Here is a 19,482-nt window from a genome sequence, read left to right on the forward strand (position 1 = left end):
CTGGATATGCAAAATGCCTTTTATTTGCATTATAAATGTTTTGAGATGTTTAAAGAGAAAATATGATATTTGTGGAACTCAAACTTTTGTGTTTTAGTATAAGGTTCAATATTATAGGTTATATAGGTTTGATTTTTAAGTAATCTAGAAGTAATCAGATTAGGATACAGTTTTCTGTAGTCCAATGATTATGTTAATTGCCATGTTATTTGTATTCACTAACTGACTACATTTCAAATGAATCTGACCCAAACCTGAGTACAATAGCCTACTAGCCTACAATAGTCTAAAACAAAAGTAGCCTAGTAGTAAAATGACAGATTGTGTTGTAATTCGTTACATCCACACCTCAATAACAAGACAAAAACCTTTTTTTTTTCTTCTCATGTGCATTAACACTGTATATGGTATGTGACCTTAAGTTGCAAGTGATGGAGTACCAAAATCAGAACAGTTATGATCCAAAAAGTAATTTTCACCTCATTAACCCAGACATAATAGCTTCAAAAAAGACCCTTCAAAATTAGAACTCCTATTTTCTGAACACATGGCTCCCATTTATTGTAACACAGGGAAAGTGCATAAGAAGTACACCATCTGATCATGTGCACAAATAGTACCATAAACAGCCAGAATCTTCTAAACACTGCACGTTTCCATGTGGTGAATCATAATGATAACAGACTTTTAATTTAACTTGACTAATTAGCTTTGTCATGGTTAACTTAAATTCCTGGCCTCTGAAGATTTGGCCGCTCACGGAGAGAGATGCAGTGTTACACATTTTGAGAAACTAACTAAGGACACCGAGAGGAATGTTAACGGGTCAGTTCTAATCAAGAGTGGGTTTTGATTTCTCTTCTCTTCTGTCTTTTAAGTCAGGCTTTACGTTTAAAAGCTGTTCAATCATCTGACTGATGAGTAAAACATTTCCAACTGTCTCTCTCTCTCACTCACACACAAAAAAAACATACGTCACACACAGTGCATTGTTACACATTGCACTGACACATCACTGTGTTTTATTTTGTAGCTGTAAAAATGTAAACCAAAACTAAGCATGTGACTGCTATTGATTTATCTCCAAGTTATACACACATGGGTAAAGTTTACAGCCTTGTCCTGCTGCATGCGTAACTTCTGCTTTTTAGACATTATAATTTAGAATGTGTTCCTGTTGTCATAACCTTTTTTTGGATAATGGCACATCAAAATATTTGTCATGTTCTGACACACTGGGCCAGAGAGACGTCACTGGCCAGTTGTGGGGCTGCCAGAGACAACAGACTGCCTGTGCTTGTGCCTGTTAAAGGAAAAGGCAGGCTGTTTTGTATGTGTATACCACTGACTCCATGTGTTTGAGCCTGTCTACATGTGCGAATGTGAGAAGAGAGAAGGGCCTGTGTCTCTGGGGGCTGTGCAGGACTGAGATGACTGTTCTCTCTCACTTCCTCTGCCTCTCCGTGTTTTACTAAACACCAGAAATGTTATTTGAAGGTGCTCCTCTGACCCTTTCCTGCTCCGAGGGGGAAACTCTTTACCCGTGGCGCTCTACAGTTTTGGGTGCAGTGGCACCCTCCAACAGTGACTGAGGAGAGCCTGTGTGCCAAGGACACACGACTCACTGGACTAAACAAAGCACACCAAATTAGTGATCCCCCGGGGATGTCACAGAAAAAGCTGAATTTGATCATATAAGGTTGAGAAAGAAGTCACTCTATCTATACATGAGGGAAAAACACAGTGTGGTTATAATGAATTTCTGTGTCTGTTTATATACAGTATGTGGAGTGGGGAAAATAAAGATGTGTGGAAGCCGGGGAAAACACACCTTTATGTTTACTATGTACTGTACATCTCTGTTCTGAGCTGCTCTCAAATCTTAAAAGGAGAAGTGTATCTTTTTGGGCAACTTCCTGCGAACAGATTTTGTTGCATATTCAAACATGCACAAAGGGATTTTGAAAAGTTGCATTAGTTAAACATACAGAGTCAATAAGATGAGCTATGGAGGTGTGTTTGTGAACATAACTCTAAACAGCTAAAACAGCAAAGACAGTTCATGTCCAGGCAACATTGTTTTGCACTTATTTGTCATCTGTTACAGGGACATGATCAATTTATTGCTTTCATTATTTAGAGTGAAGTCCATCTAGGCAAGAAGTGCAGTAATATATCAGGTCATCTTCCTTTTGGCTCAACACCAAAATGTGTTGTGATTCCGGTCATTTGCTTGTAGCACCATCTGCCATCTCTGAGCAGCTGAAAATACATGGGATGCAAAACTGACAGCATGAAGAAAGTCTGGAGAGCCAGAAGTCTGATGATCATGAAAACATTTTTCTTTCCTTAAGAGAGTAAACAGCATCTCACGTGACCTGTGTACAAGTCAGGGAATTGTAACACACAGTTTTACAATCAGAATTTGAACGAGACATTTGAAGCAGGGACACTGAATGGTCACTAAATCTTTTACCACAACAACAACAAACCAATCTTGTGAACTGAAAAGTCTAAAGTAGTAGGAGGCTTGACAATTAAGCCTGTCTAAAACCGTATCTGCACTGAGAACTTTGTAAGTAGATCTTCATCACGGCTTTAATAAATTAAAAAAAGTAGTGTTTTATGCATTCGTAACAAGCATTGACTGAATTGCAAATGATACAGAAAGCAATGGAACGCCTCAGAGTTGGCTCATCAATATTGTCTGAGATCTGTCACACAGAAGCAAAAGACATAAATGCACTACGAGAAGTACAAGGAATACAAGGCATCACTGATTCTCCACACACAGACCAAATGACCAGGATGCATGGTATTGTATACACTGATATCTTAAAAACAAAGACATACAACATATCTTTCTAAGTATATGCATAAACAGCTGTTTTGTATGTTTAAGATGAAGATGTATTTCATCCAGAAGTCCTGCACAGTAATCTAAGATTTAGACATCTACTAAACATTTAACGTTCCTACCTCGTGGAGCCTAATTTTAGCTGAGACATCTCCAAGTATGTGGCTGTCTCTTAAACTGCAAATAATGCAAAATTGCTCAGTTGGATCACTACCAAACTATGGAATATATTTAATTCAAGTTTATTTGATGGAACTGCTTTTCTAAACTGGAAAATATCAAAATTACACTGATATGCACAAATGCAAAACCCGCACCCCACACATACTGTATACATATTGTGCAGTCTAGCTCTGTCTCTCCTTAATTGTTACCATATGATGGATTAGGAGTTGTTTATGAGTAAGCGCAGCAGAAAATGCACCATATCCTGTTTGTTATCCTCCACCAGGGATAAATCTCCAACAGTGGCCTGTTCGCACCAATAATAACTTGGAACATGTAGCACAAACACCCTCTCTTTGTACGTTTGTATGTGCATATGTGGTAGCAGAGAAAAGAAATTTACAACATGATGATGAAATATGCATTTTATTATTCTTAGGGCTTCTTTCCAAGTCTTATCTGTTTTACAAGGAGGAAAAATATTTTTATTATTCTGTGACTCGAGCAGAAACGCCACAGCATATTTTGCTCAACCTTTTATTTTGAACTGACACAGGCGCCCAGCCTAATACGGACTCCTGCTGCTGCATGATCTGATCACAACAGACCTGGAAAACACAACCAAACCAGTTGGTCCCTGTTGGTCAAACTATAAGTTGGGCATTGCGTCAGCAGCATGATAAGCTGTGTCTGCTAACCCTTCAGGAATCCATGGACTGCTTATCAGGGCTATGTGTATGTGTGTGTGTGTGTGTGTGTGTGTGTGTCTTTCACCCAGGTAGTCAAAGGACTGGGAACAGGAAAGGGCTAGCATGTGAGCCTGTTTGTGTGTGTGCGTGCATGCATGCGTGCATGCAAACAGGAAAGTGCCAGCCTGTGAGAAATTCTGAGCACTTCCATGCTTGCAACTGTACATTATAGGTGAGAAGGACGTGTGGTTAGAACATTCATCCACTCCTCACCGTATCAAGAGACAGAGAAGATGTGTTATCAGGAGTTGTACCTGTGCTTCACCGCTGGTCTCAGTCCAATTTATTTACACACAGTCCCTCCATTCGCGTCCCTCCCTCTCACATCTACCACCTCTGAGTGACCCTCTCTCAATGCTTGTTTGTCCAGCTATCTACAAACCACTGTTATCCAGAGTCGCACAACAGCGCGGCAGCGCACACGCACACGCACGACACGCGCACGCGCCGCACGCACACACACACACACACACACGCACGCACCGCACACACACACACACACACACACACACACACACACACACGCACGCACACACACACACACACACACACACACACACACACACACACAAAGCAGGGTCTACTCATCCCACTGTGCTTTACAAATTCCACTTAAACAGAACAAATATAAGGTCTAACCTGGTGTGACAGTAATAGTGGTGTGAGATGAAGAGACGTGAGGTTTGGCTGCCTACAGAAAATACCAATGAATTATATAGATAGTCCGGATGTAATGAATATTTTACAGCCTGTTGCCTTATATGTTAGTGACAAGATCAGACAACTGATGCTACAAGATGAGGCTGTTAAACAGTTTTATGAGGCCCTTATAGAAACAAAGTCATGTTTCCATCCAAATATATTGATATTTTGAGCAAATTTACAAAAAGAAAAGAAAAGGGTCAGTGTGTTTTCATTAAGTATCCTGGTGTCTGGGTTAATGCAAAGTATTTCTTAAATGTGTAGGATTAATGAATTTCACTCCAAGATGAGTAAGCTGATAAGATGAACAGGGTACAAGAATAATGTTACTTAAACCTGCGTTAGTTTCCTTGCCGCTTAAGAGCAGCGCAAACAAGTTGTGAACACAACACAGACATGTTATCACCCTTAAGTTACAGTAATATAGACAACCAGATGCTACTTCTTGCATTCATTTGGAGTCATGCTTGTGACCAACTGATGAACTTAAATGCATTTAGTCTCCACTAACTCAAGGGAGAAATATCTCTCTTTAGCTGCTAAAGGCTCCACTATGTTCACCAGCTAATCGCTAACCTGCCTGTCTGCCGTTTGGTGCTGAGCAGGTAGAGCACAGTGGGTTTAAAGCAGTTTTTTTTTTTTTCTGAAAACAGCGGCCGGCTGTAACTGCAAACAATACTAATGAGAACGGTGAGAGTGAAACAAAACAGAAAAATTGCAGACTGGAAAACCAAAACGAAGCTATAAATATATTTAGAGCATGATTGGAAGTAGGGGAATGCAGATTATAGTTGCTTAAAGTCTGATAAAAGGACGCAGTTGATGTTTAAATGTCATATTCTGTTGTCTATCCAGCATAGATCCAAAAGTACGGTGCAGTACATTTAAAATGAAGACTTTTTTTGGGATGCCTTGGAATTATGCACAACTGAAGTTTGTCATCATGAAAGAACTGAGCTGCTGGTGCAAACATCTGTAAGGGTTCAGTACGTGTGCATGTATTGTGCGTTCCTGTGTGTGCACATATACAGACAGCAGTTTATGAGTTGACCTCACAGTGAACAGAATGATAGAAGAGAAACTGACTGTTTCCTATTCTTCCGTCTGATTAGACAGCGCAATGCAGCATCAGAGAGCACGCTTGTTTTCCCCAAACTCTGAGTACTTCTCAAGCTACAAAACACGTGTTCACATCACAATCATACAAACACATTGTGCTTACACATCCTGCACACGCACACACATACACACACTCTGCATAAATGTGAATTCAGGTCGAGTGACTGACACACAGCTCATTATGCCACCAAGTCACCCAGATGGCTGTCATAATAAAGCACAGTGATCAAGCAGCTGCACATGGACTCATTGATAAACAAAAAAAACCTGAACAATAGGCTGCACCTACTCTCCCATTACACAAATATGTTAATACAAAATTTGCATTTGTGTGGAACATGTGTTACAGTGGAAACAAACAAGTCTCAAATTCGGTTTATTTGGGCTCAAAAAGAGAGGAGGCTAGAAGGACAGAGATAGGAGAGGGACTGTGTTATTCACAGGCCATGTTTCTGTGAATTGTGTGCGTTTATGTGTGCAACTCCAAGGGCCACTTGTTATCCTTTAGACAAGTATCCCATTTAGATTGAGTTGTTCTTTGCTTTTGAACCTTATGCTAATAGTCTATTTATACCTGTTTGCTATTCACAATAACATTTTGTTCGTTGTTTACCCATGAAAGCATATGTTGCTCTGTGTGGCCAGCTGATTGAATAATTGTCATTACTGACCTAATCATGTGGTTTTCACAATACTCAGAGCATCACATTATAATAATTGTAAAGCCTTTCTTTTCTTGCTAACTATAGGCAACACTTCCCAATACCAAAATGTGGTTCCTGACTGTATTATCATTAAATCTGTCAAACCTGTGCAAACCTTTGGATATTGACATTAGGTTATCTACCTACAAATGATGACTATTAAAAGAACAGTTCGACACTATGGGAAATGTGCTTTTTAGCCTTCTTGTGGAGAGTTAGATGAGAGGATAGTTCTCTGTATATTACTGTACACGGGATACCTCTCCTGTTTGTCTCCATGTCAGTGCTAATTCTACTGTATATTGGCAGATTACCAATCACTGCAATGTAAAACCTTGCATTCCTGAGGCTAAAGTACCTGGTATGATTAGCATGCATCTTTTTTGTTCCAACAGCAGGACTGACTGCAGCAACATTATTGTAACACTCTTTCTTTGTAAGTTGCCAAATTAAAATGATCATTTATATATTTTTGTTTTGCTAATTATATTTGACACAAGACTTAAGCCTCAAGAGCCATGTGAACCTTTAACCAATCTGTATAGAGCTGACTGACAGAGATGGTGGAAAGAAAAAGGTGCAAGGGAGTCAAAGAAGGAGAGAGGGAGCCTGTGGGGCAAGTGAAGTTAATGTAACTGTGCCAAGCTTGATTAACATCAAACCAGATCAGTTTCCGTGACCACCTCCTTTACATACAGCACAAGCACAAACTGGATACACATGATTACTAATACTTTTGGTTGTCATTGGTCAGCCTTTCTTACATCCAGTATTCAGAGTGTGCTTCATAAGCATCACATCACTACCAATGTCTATTCCCCACAGCAGAACTGGGGCACGTGGATTACGAAAAGCAACATTTTAGCCATATAACTTGTTCTCTCTCTCCTTAAAACGTTCAACAAACATTATTCCCACAGCATGATGAAATCATAGCATGCGGCCATGTTTCTGAAGCATTTCCTGACAAAGACAAAATGCTAAAATGAAGATGTATTTAGGCAGACAGGGGAAGACACTTGGCTTGAACAGTAACACCAATAGGCCTACACAACCAAAGACACACAGATGTAAACATAGAAAAAGAAAATGCAGCATCAATATAAACCAGCCGAGGGCCCGGATGCTAAACGTCTATCCTTCCGCAACAATTATCCTTACAGAGAGAAGTGGCATGTTTCTTCCAGTCTATGTGCTTGTGTGTGTTTATCAGGGCTCTGAGAAGGCCCAGACCTCACATTCCTGCTGATTTTACTGTAAGTGACAGAACCAGTCTATTTAGCACGATCCTCCCTTCGTCTTAACATCATACCCTCCCTTCTTCCTGTCCCTGGTTGAACTCTGGTTAGTGCAGATCAGCAGTCCAAGCCCTCATTCTCGCCTGGCCCTGTCCTGTCCTCATCATTACCTCACTGACTTGAGCTCCTCTGTTATCCCCTGGTTTTCTCTAACCCAGGTCCATCCCTCCCTATGCGGTACCTTGGCACTTACAGCATGTTACAGCACATTGCTCTTACTACATGGACACACTAACACACACACACACACACACACACACACACACACACTACACACACAAAAAATGTTGGGATCCAAACAGCAAATAGCTCTAGAAAAAGCTATTATTACTCATTCCCATAACCCATTCCACTGCAAGCTTTATTACAATTGCTAAAATGAAATGAGGGGACCAGAACTGTGTTTACCAAATGAACTGTCAAGCAAGTGGCAACGCCATGGGATACTTCGACACCGATTGACGAAGGAAGAGGAGCTGGCTCGCCGGCGGCTGAGCTGGGACTGCTGACACGAGGACGCACCAAGGCCAGGAAAACCAGGTAGGACCCACTTTCACCTTTTCTGTCAGCGGCTAATCATTCAGTTCCTAGTTTTAAATATACAAGGAAAACTAAGCTCTGGTAAAATCCTAGACGTAGCGAGAGCAATCAAGTTCCCAGGGTTGGTTATGTCGTGACACTGTAGATTGCATGAACTCTAGTAGGGGTCAGAGTGCAATTTTACTGTTTTACCAAAGTATGCCTGATCTCTGAATATACAATAAATGTTTTTTTTTACAGTTGTAACTACTGCTTTGAAAATGACTCGACGTACATGTTGGATGGAGTGGAGTAGAGAGACGATAAGTTAATGAACACTTCAGTGAGACTTGGGAAGTGATGCTAAATGTATGTCAGGATTAAGCTGAAAAAAACGTTTTATGATTAAATCAGATTAGAGGGGCTTTTTAAATATAATGGAGAAGGGATTTATCTGGTGTTGCCTCGCAGTGTAACGGAAAAGAAAACAAAATAGTTTTTTATTGGGCTTTTTAATATTTCATATCTCCCTTACTGTGCTGAACCAAACAATACATATAATCTGTTCAGCTAGATACACGAGACAATCAAAGCTTAACAGCCAGAAACATATGCCAAGCAGGTTCGCTCTGGGATAAAATATTCCTGTGTCTCTCCTCCAAACCTCCTCCAATCACCTCATCCATATCCATTGGCAGACAGTGTACTTACACTGAAATAGAAACCATTCCTGGGGGACAGAGTAGTGGATAAACTTCTGCAGCACTTTCTATTCTGGACAGCTACCAATAACACTAAGTCACTGCTGTGTGACTGGCCTACGGATGTTTTAAGTTTCCAGACGAAAGCGTAAAATGCTGCCACGGTGAAGCACAGCATTGGGACTTTTAGCAATGCTAGTTTGGCATTGGTTATAATAGATTATGTCAACAGCATTACAAATAATTAACTATTAAACCCTCTTTGAAATCAGTATGGTTTAATAGTCAACACTGGACAAATCTGTAGAGTAAATGAGTGACTTTCTGGTACAATCGGGTAGATCTGTTCGGATGTTGCAAAAACACTAGTCTATTTTTCTTCTTCTGTGGTGATTCATCTCTTCTGCTCTATTGAATTTGTTTGTCACATCTCCGCTCAAATGAGCTTTGAAATGCATATGTTTGGAGGACTGAATTCCATCATGCAGCCAGCCCTTTATTGCAGTCATTTGTTATATCCTGACAGCCTCTACTAAAAGAAAGAAAGAAGCATAATTCTGCTATATATTTAATATACCACATTTATCTTTTATTGGTCATAATATGGAACTACTCTCTACGGAACATATTCAGAGCATGTCGTCTTTGTTGCAAAATAAATTTTATTCTTACTGCTTAAAATGCTGAAACTCGACTTAAAATTAATGATGCAGACTCCACTGGCCCGGATCTACCATATGGGCAATCTGGGCACGTGCCCAGGGGCCCTTGCGCAGAGAGGGGCCCTCCATGATGGGAGATTATTATTGTTTTTTCCCGGCTACGTAAAAATATACTGCACAAGGCTTGGCCTCGATCTTGACAATTATCCAATCAGAATAAAATAAAAGTTCTTTCCAAAAACAAGAAGTCTCGTAATTGTCTGTTTTATATTTCAGTTTGAAATTAAGAACTGCACCACAGCACCTTTTTTAATAGTTTTTTATTGACTTTTACTAGATTAGCACTTTAGAACGTGCAGCATTATGCAATGCATTAACATTGATTTATTTATATATTTATTCGTATTTGTACCTGGTCTGTCAACTGTCCTATGTGCTACTCTTCGTGCCTCTTAATTGCCTCTCGGGGACAAATAAAGTTATTTTAATTGAACTGAATTGAATTGAGTTGAGTTGAATTGATGACTGGACAGGTATGATTGGGAGCAGGACGCAAAGCATTGTGGAGATTGGCTAACGATAAAAGTGGGTGGGCATAGAGCAGGTTGTTTACATCGAACTGATTCAAGAGAAGTTTTTCTAAGAACAAGTTGAGATTAAAAGAGTGGAATAATTTGCAACAGATCCATGGTCAGCGGTCACGGTTGTATCAGCGAGTGGAACTGTGGGAAAAAATATTGTGTCTGTAGTGTTGGCAGAAAATGGACAGCATCCAAAAGCCCAGCGGGGCTGCCAAGAGAAAAATAAAAATTAGGAAAAGGAAGAGAAAGAAGCGGCTGCTATAAAAAATGTCCTGCGAATAAATAGTGTTTTTTTTTTTTTAAAGCAGAGATGGTTTAGAAACAAGATGCCCCAACTCAGAGTAGTTTCCTGTCTCTGTGTCCCGTGGGCCCTGCCACAGTCACGCCTATTTAGGAGAGTATTGATTCCAATGGGAGGAGTGAACATGAACACAGATTATGAGTGATTCTTTCGCCCCATAGTCACCAAAGTAAATATTGGACCCATTTTTCACAAGCCACATATCTCCAGAACATTCCAATACTAAAATGACATTTTTCAGACACATCAGGAGAAAATTAACTTTGTTTGAGACCTGTTTCTGTCTCAGGACCAAACTCTCGCGAGATCTGGCAACAAAGAGAAGCTAACTGATGTTCGGGAACGCCCTAACAATACTAATCTTTGTGTTGCTAAATAAGTCTTTTAGCTGTGTAAATATCTAACGTTAGCAAAATTAAATATTAATAAATTTAAAAATTAATTTTTCTCCATCCACCGACGTTCACTTTAAAACAAGGCCACGGCCCTTTAGGAGACAGAAGTGTGTACCGTTTCATTCCATTGACGATGCTTGAAATGCATCTTTAAATTCCCCATATTTCAATGATTACCAGCCCCCCCACACACATTTGCACAATTACATACTGAACATGCATGTATACATACCCACATGCACATGTACACACACCCAGGCATAGAAACTAAACAGGAGAGAAAGCAAGCAACTGGAGGAGATGCATAAGGAAAAGCCTGGTCCATTTAGTCATCATCCTTATGGGCTTATTGCCCAGCAAGAGAGCCATTATCAGCCCATTGTACCAGTGTCACACTGGCTCACAGCGAGTATACTCGAAAGCACATGTAATTGGCTTTATTTGTAAAGCCATAAACCCAGCAGTGGACATCCAGAAAAGTGAAAAGAAAGACCCTTAAAAAGTAATTTTGAAGAAGAATGTAAGAGAACAAATACTCCACAACTGCATAATTTAGTGTTACTAGCATGTCTTGTTTGTGGGTTTTTTCCTCAGATTTCTTCAGTTGTGTATTTCCTGATGGTTTGTAAAAAAGAAAACAATCAAATGATAAATAAGAATATTGTAACACACAGACACACACACACATGATGTAATGTTCAACAATTTGGAAAGGAGGAAATGGAGGTAGACACAAGGTTACAGCACTGCGCTTGTGCCCACAAGGTTTTTGGTTTGACTCCTCAGAACAGCAGCAAAAAGCTACACAGAGAGATTAAATGAGCAACACTCCCTGCTGCCTCACAGCTACCATCAGAATGGTAGCTGAAAGTACGGTATGTGACTGTGCTGGGCAGTTTATAGATAACTTTATGCTTTTATAACTTGGATAAATAAAGATATTACACTGGTGATACCATTACCTCAGATACTTCTTCCTGTGTGTCTTTAATGTCACTCGCTTGTATTCTTTCTGCCTCTTTTCTGAGTAAAGTAGTTACTTAACAACACACCATGTCAAAGTTATGCAATAAAATGCACCACCAAAGTATATTTCATGACATCGGCCAGCCATAATAAAGACAATTCGCTAAAAATGCTTAATACACTCACATTATATTTAGCAATTTATCCTAATACTGTATGTGTACACTACTAAACCAGGATGTGCCTTACATCAGGGAATCAAAGCACTTGAAACAGCTGTAAAGGCCACACTTCTCCACTCCCCCGCTCCCTTTCTGTCTCTCCCTGCTTTCCAGTCTGTTTCTTATCGTCCCAACACCTTCCCATAGGAACTGTGGGCTTACAGCAACAGTGGGTGTGAGGGAGGGTGAGAAAGAAAGAAAGTAGATGGAAATGCAGATTAATGTACAGAGAAATCCCAGGGCTCTTCTCTATAGAGTATAGGTATATAGATATTTTTGTATATAAATAAGTGCCCATGCGAAAATCATTATTCTACAAGTTGGTCTGGGTTTAATGTGCATTGTTTTTACCAGTGTGAGTGCAGCCAGATGGTCAATGTGCAATTTGTTCCCAACACTTAAAATTCATGATGTGTATTAGAAATTTTTTTTTCTAATACATTATTCATATGACAAGGCCTGTTTCTCATCTAGAATCTTTGTAATTCACAGTGTACACAGATAGTGACGGTTGACATAGTGGTTTCAAATGAATAATTTTATAAACAATGTGTAAATGCGAGTATGTTGAATAATTTCATACTTTGTACAGCTTGTCTTTGTACAACCGTCAGTCTCATATCTTCGTATAAAAATATAAGAACAAAGAAATGTGTCATTATCACTTCAACAATGTGGGAACATAACTGGACAAGTTCACAGGCCCCTCTGATTAGCCACATCCCGGCCTCACTCTTACTCGGCAAGTCCCCTCTTGAGAGAACGGCTGGTTCACAGCAGTCTGTCATGACGTCATATATCTCCCACAATCCTCAGAGGTATTTCGACACAAAGTTTGTGAACTTCTCTTTCCTGAGTAACACTGAGCCAAAGACGAAATGAAAAACAAAAAGATCAATTTTTAAATATGTTAGCCTTAAAGTTCTCAAGTCATCAAACTCCAGTGTTTCCCTTCACTCCTTGTTAAGCAACATATTTTTCTTGAGGCCAGTGTTTAATCCCTCTTGTGGGGGTCAGGCAGGCCAGAAAACGGTTAGTGAGCCCATGTGTGTGTATGTGTTTGCATGAATTTACTGTGTCTGTACACAAAACAGCATTTGTCACTGTCAGTACTCCAGGGATTAACACCTTGCTGCTCCCTATATAATAGGTAGGATTTAAAAGTCATTACAAATTGTCAGTTTGTCATTGTCATTTCTTTCTCTTCAAAAGTCTCAGATCAATAAGAGCTCATACACAAGGTGTGTGTGTGTGCTTGTGAAAGGGAACATGTCCCCATATATCTTTCTGTCTGGGATCAATAAAGTTTTATCATCACCGGTGTTGGGACTGTTGATTTACCTAGCACACAGTACATACCATACACACACTGTGTGTACACACGTCCGTCAATATTCATGAATGATGTAAGTGCACACATTCATGACGCTGATTTGGATTACATATAGACTTACATAAATACATGGGTCCCAAGAAAAAAATATTGCCTCTCCCCTAAAACAAGATTTTTAAATGTTATGGTGTCAGATTAAATCATGAAATGTAACTGCATTTTTTTTCATGTTAACAAGCTACTTACCAAAATGTAATTATTGTAAAACAAATTAACAAAAAATAATCAGTTGTAGGCGGTCGCTGCTTCTGCGTGTTGTTTTTAAATTACACAGCAGAATCATCAACTACAACTAATACTCAGCTGTGCTCTGTTCTTAATGAGTAACATGACTGTGGAATATGGATGGCATGAGCCCATATCAGTGTGTGGGAGTGTGAAAGATAGACACAGAAAAAGAGTTCTTTGTTGAGGATAGAAACCTTGTACTGGTTACTTCTAAATTCCAATACTAGTCGTTTTTTTTTTTTGGTGTGTGTTTTGTGTGTGTGTGTGTGTGTGTGTGTGTTGTGTGTGTGTGTGTGTGTGTGTGTGTGTGTGTGTGTGTGTGTGTGTGTAAAGTTGGAACAGAGAACTTGGCCATAAAGTTTTGTATTGTGTCCAACATACCATCAAATAACACTGAAGGCTTCCTAGGTGGATCTGTATAACATGCTGTATGGTATGTGGCTTTGGTCGGAGTGGATCTTAGTTTGTTCTGTTAGCCTTACAAGGTTAGACCTTTGGTTTGCTTTTTTGATAAAAACTTGCAGTAAAGTTTAATAGTTTATTTTAAATGTGCACTTCAACGGGAGAAACAGTCACTTGAATGTTTCCACCAGCAATTATTAGTTTTACAATAGCGGCTCCACCACTGACAATAAAAACTATTATAACGTGAGGTAAATACAGAATATAATGGCTATTGCAGAAAAAATGCTGACCATAAATAGAATCAAAATGGGGTTTCATTTCCTGAAAATCCTAACAATTGTAACAAATTGTTGCACAAAAATCACTTTTTTTTGTCATCGCGATATCAACTTGCGCAATAAACACATCGCGAAAGACAAGAGAGTATCAGTAGAAAACTGCACTTTAAAATGTAACCTTCATTCTTTTTAATGATGCCTTTTGTGTTGAATTCAATGTTCAACTTGTTCAATAAAATAATGTTGGAAATAATTTTTTAACTCAACAAGCAATACTAAAAGCAGCAGAAAGGCAGAACTGAGTACATTTTAATATCAGTTTTTTTATCGCAAGTAATATTGCTATGGCCACATTCAACAACCTTATCGCATATTTTCCTCATATTGTGCAGAATATATTCAAATATTGTAGAACTAGCCAATGTAGAAACATTTAGCATATGTCCAAATATGAGCGTTCTGCTTATTATTTTGAAACTAAAGGACATCCCATTGCAATTGTGCTTAACCGTATATACATTTATATGCAAAATAGTTACATGTGTTGGATATGGTATACATTTTTATATGAGGGATTTTACCAAGAATCGAGTACGAGTATGTTATATCCACAGTGTGTAATGTTTTGCAGGAATCACCATCTGTGGATGTTTTTCAAGCTTCTTGCATCTGTGTTCTGTATGTACACATAAGTGTGAATAAAAAAATGAGCCCAACATGGATTATAAAGCAGAAAGTGTGTGGGTTGTGTTTTTGTGTTGCTGATGACTGGAGTATCACTGTATGCTCACTCCGTCTGTCTACTCATTGGAAAGCTCCCTCATGCAGGCAACTCGCATCCCATGCCAGCATTGATGTCAGAAGTGGCCCCATTTCTCTGCCTCCTATTGGTCCATCCAGTGTGACACCGCTCTCCTGTTTGACGTATACAGTTAACAAATTCACGCCACTGTAGTAAGTGGTCCGATCTCTCTCCCTCTCACACCTTTCAGCATATCTCTTTTTCATTTTCAGTCATTCGTCTCTGCCTGCCTCTTTTTAACTCCTGCTGCAGTAAAAGGAAACACCCAGTGAGCCATTTGCTGATTGGCTCAGACAAAACCAACCAGTGATGCATGTAGTTGTCAGAAACAGGAATAAATCTCAATATAGCCAGACCTTATGTGTTTGTGTGTGTATTCAGCATTTGTTTATATCACAGTTCTCATCACAAATGAGGTCCCGCCATGAGCTTGGGTGGTGATAAGTGCACACATCATACCACTTAACCTGAGTGTGCATATGTGTGAGCGGTGCTTGCGCTCTTGGATGATACGTTTTTGATTCATCACTATCTCTGAATCTACAGTATGTCCACCTGATCAGCTGGTTTAATATTTAGTTTACTGTGAAGTTAAAGCTATAGTGCGTAGTTTCTGTCTCCCCCATGAGGAATTCTAAGTAATGACAACAAAACTGTCGCCGCATCCACAAGATACAAGTCTTCCGTGACCGTTCAAACTGTGATGAGGAAGACCACATTATTTTGCTTCAATGGATTTTCACATGGTTTACCACTGACATTGAGCATGTGTGTAGTGGGGGATGCTGGTGCATTTGCGTGTGTGAATGTTGGAACTTACACGAGAGGGGCATTGCATGTGGGTCTATTTTAGCATCCATGCATGTGTGAGTAAATGTTTTCATGGCACAAGATGAGAAAATGCATGAGGTAGCAGTTGCCTGCAAACTGTAGCCGATATGCAAATAAGGGATGGTGAATTTCTTTTATCTTTTCTTTTCTACAGATCAAGTAATCTCATTTTGTACTCAATTTCGTCTTGATTACTCACGTGGAAGATACTGTGACTGCTTTATAGAAGGCTGTGTTTCCATATGGCACCACTGGTTGTATAGAAAATTCCTGCATACACAAATAGAAGTTAATTTTATTTTATTTATTTGTTAGCACATCAAGAAAGAGCATTAACCAATGGTCTCCCCAAGTTTTGCTGAAAAACAAATAAAATAAACTGAAAAACTATCAACTACAACTAATACGTTTCAAAACATTATCATTTTCCTATTTTAAAATGATAAACAATAAATCACAGAAAAATAAAAATGAATCTAAATAATAGATATTGACAAACTAGTACCTCCATAAAAATGAAAAGTCAGTTCTAGGGTTATCTAAGAAAGACTGTTTTGAAGTACTGATTAATTTTGTTCCACAGTACGGCTCCTAAATACTTTACAGAAAATGGACTGAGGCAGGGTTTAACAAGGGGAATATGAAGGGGGCTTATTGTCAGTCTGGTAAGAATGAAAATGTGAATTTAACTGAAAATATTTCCAGAACACTTTAGGTAAGCTTTCAATTATGGATGGCTTTATACACAATTTCAAAAATGTGGATCCTGTTGATGTGAAACACAGAAACAAATTTCAATTCACAAAGCAATGAGAAAGATGCCTAAAACTAGAAAAAGTAGCAACTCTAACATATCGCTTCTGGAGAAGAAAGAGTGGCTTGACGTCGTGATAAATGTATTGGCCCACACAATGTTATAATAAGTTATAAAGTTAAAAATAAGGATACAAGTTATCTGCATGTAACTACAATGTGTGTTAGTGTGTAAATAATGCTTCAACTATTGGTTTACCCAGTCAGTTGGTAGGATTCCCTGTATGTATGATTGGCAAGCCTGCGGCTTTGCTCCTTTTGAACTCAATGAACCAGGAACATACATGTTATGCATGTGTTCAAAGGATATAAGTCACATCTTGGTAACCTGTTTGTATTTCATATATACACAATCCTTTAATGGTTGTTGCTTAAAATGTGGTCAAAGGCGGTTTTCCTCTGAGGACTAACAACATACATAATAAGCCACAAAGATAAAAGTCATGTCCGTCTGTAAGAGTATGACTGCACAAAGCCAACATTTAAAGTGCTTATTCATTGGCCACATGATGGCAGTATTGGTATCATTATCAAAGATAAATGTGCAACGTATAGTTTGTTCACCATGTAGAGTACATACATGTTTTTGGTAAAAAGTGAAAATAAAATGTTTTAAAAATCCACAGCACATAAAACAGCTGACCATGAATGTAAAATGTGAATAAAGTTTTGAGCTGAAAGCATGTGCAAGTAGTGTGGAGGATGATTAATAATAGGAAAAACAAAGAGGAAAGAGAACACAGTGTGCTGCGCTCAATAAAAACAATAAAGGGCAAGAAGAACACAGTGTGCTACATTGAATCTACTTTATGCAGAGGTAAACACTCTCACGTCTATTTGTTCTTTGTTATTTTAATTTGTTTGTTTTCAAGCTTACATCCCGTTGCTGCTTCAGCCACAGTAACAGTAATGAGCTACCCCAAGGCTACTCACTGGAGGAGAGGAAAAGGATGATGCTTCCTCCTAATGGAAAACTGAAAAAGAAATATGTTCAATCTAATTTAAATGGTAATTAATGGTATTAGCGTATGGCTTATTCTGCCTTTATTCAAACCTACAAAACTATGTGTTTACGTAACCTAGATTAGGTACTAATGTTAAGATAAGGTCTTAAAAATATGAAGTAAGGAAGTCTGAATGTGTTTCACAGGTAGTAGGGAAAATCTTCTTTAAAATCTTTCTTTTCCGTTCCACACTTTTATTTCAGTGTCGCCTACACTAAAAAATTCACCCAAGCGAGCTGTGACATTTTCTCAGGTCAGTGTACATCTAACCTAAGAAAATGTCACTGCATTAATCTGTTACTGTTCTCAAAGCACACAACCTATACATAATACAGTACTAATGCACATAATGACCACACAGTGTTAATAAGGGTTAATAACAGATACAGTCGTTCTCTGGGACATGTTTTCATGCTAATCGAATGTGTTTGTAGCTTGGCACATGCTAGCGCGGACCGCTGATTAGCTTACAACGCTAGTATATGGGGCACAGGGATACTCAAATTAAATTGCTATTTAATACCACTAAAAAGGCTCGAAATATCGCCACACCTTAACGTTAGCATAATGAGGGTCCCTAAAAGTTTTTTTTGGGGGGGCTTTTCCCTCTATTGACAGTGGATAGACCAGAAAGTGAAATTACTATTAGTATTAGTCGTTTTGGTGCCTTATCCTCCTTTTGTCGGGTAAATTTAGCTAACTTTAAAGACGGCTACACGAGAAGGGAGGGGGAATTCGGCAGGAAGGAGATTTTCGGCACCAACACCGGTAACGCTAATGGAAGTGTAACGTTACGAATGGCCGCCGTTCTGACTCGGGTGCCTGGTCTGTTTCCCGACAGTTCAGTAAACTGCCGTTAGCGTCCTTAGCACCGGAGTTAAGTGCTGACCAGGTTTGGATTGCTGTAATGATTGTGGCTGACTGCTAGCTGGCTGGGGGCTGACTGTGATGTGTCTGCGGGGCTGTTGTCAGCTCTCATCCCAACTGAAGCCTTGCAGCGACGAGAGAGAGTGAGGCAGGCAGACAGACAGGGGTGTGCTAGCTGGCTAAATTACCATTAGATTAGTCGTCTATCAATACATTTAACGTTACTGATAAATTCGGGGGTTAGCCCAGAGTTGTTAATGGTGCTGTAGGTAGGATTGTGAAGATCCAGGGCTTAGCCAAAGAATTTGAACATCGAGAACTTCCCAGTTCAAGTCCAAACAGTCTTCTAAGCCCCTCCCCCCACAAGGGAGGATGAATGCGTGTGCATGAGCAGTGATTGACATGCAGTTAGAGACCCCCCCTGGCCATGATTGGAGCATCTAAACAGGGAGCGGTGGGGTCTCTCTCTGGGTCAAAAATCGGGATACGAACCGAATCGTGGGTTTGGTGTATCGTTACAGCCCTATAGGTAATACACTTACATTATCTAACATTTACAGAATCATTTCCATAATTTCTTTCCTATGTGTAATCAAGCTGTGATCAATGAAAACATCTTCCACAATCAATTGGCCAAATTAGTTTTTACAGTATTTATAGTTACCTCTCTGGCCTCTCTGCTGGTACCATGCCCACCTCTCTGATGGATCCCTTGTCCACAAGCTATACCTATTCCTTGCTGTCTATCTGCTCCATGTTGAAGGAAATTGTCCCCCCCCCCTTAATGTAATAGGGTGACCAATTGTGGTTACCACTAGGTGAAATCAATTAGTAACAAGGAGTGTTCATTAAACCTGTTTGAGTCGTGATTCACTCGGATCTTTAACCCGAGTCTTTAAATTGACTCACGAATCACGAGTC

Source organism: Perca fluviatilis, chromosome 2, assembly GCF_010015445.1.
Source record: "Perca fluviatilis chromosome 2, GENO_Pfluv_1.0, whole genome shotgun sequence".
Taxonomy (NCBI): Eukaryota; Metazoa; Chordata; class Actinopteri; order Perciformes; family Percidae; genus Perca; species Perca fluviatilis.